This window comes from Vigna radiata, chromosome 4 (genome assembly GCF_000741045.1).
Source record: "Vigna radiata var. radiata cultivar VC1973A chromosome 4, Vradiata_ver6, whole genome shotgun sequence".
Classification (NCBI taxonomy): Eukaryota; Viridiplantae; Streptophyta; class Magnoliopsida; order Fabales; family Fabaceae; genus Vigna; species Vigna radiata.
The window spans coordinates 13,480,120-13,483,619 of record NC_028354.1 but is presented as its reverse complement, the minus strand read 5'-3'; positions in this window follow the sequence as shown (position 1 = coordinate 13,483,619).

Below are 3,500 nucleotides of genomic sequence, written 5' to 3'. Positions count from 1 at the left end.
TGATTATCTTTGACCTGAAAAGTGCCATTTATGTGCCCGACGACTAACTGGGAGTCCATTCGGCATTGAAGACGTTCGATCTCCAATTCGATTGCCAGGAGTAGCCCGCTGATTAGGGCTTCGTATTCAGCTTGATTATTACTGAGTTGAAAGTTGAAGGATATGGCCTGCTCGACTAGTAGACCGTCCGGTCCTTCGAGTACGACTCCAGCACCGCCTCCTTTTCTGTCTGAGGAACCGTCCACGCTTAAAGTCCATGTGGGCGGTACGATTGCCGGTGAGAGCTCTGCTGCGAAGTCGGCCAGGTGCTGACCTTTGACGGAGCCCTGTGGTTCGAACCGGAGGCCGAATTCTGACAATTCAATGGACCAGGCAACCATTCGGCCTGCGAGATCCGGCTTGCGGAGAATTTTAGCGATTGGATGGTTCGTCCGGACAATGACCTGGTGGCTTTGAAAGTACGGTCGGAGTCTTCTCGCCGCAGTGATTAAGGCGAGAGCTACTTTCTCCACCTGGGAATATCGTTCTTCGGCTCCCTGCAAAGTTCTGCTAACAAAATAAATTAGTTTAAGAACGGGAGATTCTTGAATGAGGGCGGCGCTTACCGAATGGCTAGAGGCCGCCAAGTATAGCTGTAAGTCGGAGCCTTCTGTTGGTCGCGCCATAACTGGCGGAGACGTTAGTATATTTTTTATGGTGGTGAAGGCGGCTTCGCACTGATCATCCCAGTGTCGGGGTAAGTTCTGCCTCATATTTTTTATTATAGGTTTGATATGGTCGGAGAGCTTCGGTATGAACCGAGATAACGCAGTAAGGCGTCCGACTAGGCACTGGACCTCCTTGAGTTTTGTTGGGCTCNTCATCTCCAAGATCGTCCGGCATTTATCTGGNTTGGCTTCTATTCCTCGGTCGGTTAACAAAAAACCTAGGAACTTGCCTGCTTGCACTCCAAAGGTGCATTTTAACGGGTTCAATCGTAGGTCATACCGTTCGAGTTGTTGAAAGACTTCAGCCAAGTCTTTCAGATGTTGCTGATGTGAAGAGCTTTTTACCACCATGTCGTCTACATAGACTTCCATACATCGCCCGATTTGCTCTCGAAAGACTTTGTCCATGAGCCGTTGGTACGTTGCGCCGGCATTTTTCAGACCGAACGGCATCACCTCGTAGCAGTAATTGGCATGCTCCGTTATGAAAGCTGTCTTCTCCTGGTCCGGGACGTACATGGGGATTTGGTTGTATCCGGAATAGGCGTCGAGGAAGCTCAAAACTGCGTGTCCCGAAGCACCGTCTACTAACCGGTCGATGCTGGGGAGGGGGTAGTTATCCTTCGGACAGGCTTTATTCAGGTCAGTGAAGTCAACACACATTCGCCANTGNCCGTTCGCTTTTTTCACCATTACAACATTTGCGAGCCAAGTGCTGTATCGGATTTCGCGGACAAATCCGGCCTTCACCAGTTTGTTTACCTCGTTCTGCACAGCCTCCCTTTTGTCATTGCCTAGTCGCCGTTTTTTCTGTGCAACCGGACGGGCTTCACGGAATATAGACAACTTGTGGGTGATCACACTGGGGTGAATTCCTGGCATGTCGGAGGCGGTCCACGCAAAAAGTTTGCTGTTCGTTTTTAGTAATGCAGTTAGGTCCTGTTCCTGCTCGGGGGTTAAGCCGGCGCCGATGGAAGTGGTTTGGTCGGCATTTCTGCCGAGAATGAACTGTTTGGTTTCCCCCTGGGGTTGAATGCGATCATCAGTGTTGGTCTTGGGATCTAAATCGACCAATATTGCTTCCGATCGTTTTTCTCTACGATATGTCTTGTCTTTCAGAGAAGCTACATAACACTGTCGGGCGACTTTCTGATCTGCCCGTACGGTACATATCTTTCCTTCTTCGGAAGGAAATTTCATTGCCAGGTGCGGAGTGGAAACTATGGCACCGAAGGCATTGAGGCAGGGCCGCCCAAGGAGGGCGTTATACGAGGTGTGGGCTTCTACCAACAGGAACCGCGTACGGAGTTCCTTGGCCCTGTCGCCAGTTCCCAGCCGGGTTCTGAGATCTACGTATCCTCTAGTATCCACTCGTTCGCCCGCAAAGCCGACAATTTGCTCTCCGAATGGTGCTATTATGTCTTNTGACAGTCCCATCTTTTGGAAAGTGGTCCAATATAGGATATTGACGGAGCTGCCTTGATCGATGAGAACTTTACTTACGTCGTACTCGGCTATGCGGGCGGTTATTACCATTGGATCATCCTGGTCGGGATCTGGAGCGTGAAAATCTTCGTCAGTGAAGGTGATGTCCGGCATCGATAGATGGTTGCGGACGATGTTGTGAACGCTTCGCAGACTTCTTTCGTGTCTTTTGCGAGCGGAGGATGAGGCCCCTCCTCCCGCAAAACCGCCTGATATAGTATCAATCCGACCCCGCGGAGTGGGGTCTCGCTTTTGGGGTCTNCTATGAGAGCGTTCACGGTGCTGANTCCGGGAACGCTCGGTATTTCGTCTGGCATGTTCGGGACTTCTTCTAGCTCCCCTCGGCGATCGGTCTCGTTGGCGTGCATCTGTTCGGACAAATTCCTGCAAATGTCCTTCACGGATCAACTTTTCGATCCTGTCTTTGAGGGCCCGACATTCCTCCGTGGTGTGCCCTTGGTTGCCATGATATCTACAAACCTTAGCTCCGTCCGCGGCATCTGGAGTTCCTCGTCTTGGAGCGGAAATTAGGTTGGCTTGTAGGGCCTTTTCGAATACCCTCTCCCTAGAGGCCGTTAGAGGGGCGTACCGATTGTACTGAGGATTATAAGGCGCAGGGGCGTATTTTTGCGGTGGCCTTTGGTTACGATTTTTATCTCGTGACCGTCCCCCCTCATGTTTTGTCCCGGCTGTGGCAGCGTCCGTTTTTCGGCGAAAGTGCCGCTGGTCTTCCATCATAATGAACTTGTTCATTTTTTCCTGCAGCTCCTCCATGGTTTTAGGCAATTTGGCATACAGTGATTCTGAAACGTAACCCGGCTTCAGGCAGTTAGGTAGNTTAGTGATGATAAACTCATGACTTACCCCCTTTACTCTTCTTGCTACTTCAGTGTATCGGTGCATGAATTTTCTAAGTGNCTCGTCTTTCTCCTGTNTGAGNTTGACGAGTTCGGCCGCTGTGGTTGCCTCTTTTCGGTTAGATACGTATTGCCTCTTCAGTAGCCCGGCAAACGTGCGGAAACTGTCAATGGAGTTAGGAGGGAGAGCATAGTACCATTCGAGAGCTTCCCCCTTCAGGGATAGGGAAAACGCTCGGCATTTGACCGGATCGTCGTTGGAATAAAAGGCCATTGAATCNAGGAAGCTTCGGAGGTGATGTTCCGGATCGGTTGTTCCGTCAAATTTCTCTATTTGCGGGGGAGGNCGGTCGGGCATAGGAGCCTGCATGATAGCCTCCGTGAAGGGTAGCAGGTCCGGTGAGCGGGGAGGTCCCCTGTTCTGTGCCGTATGGTCTTCATCTTCATTCCG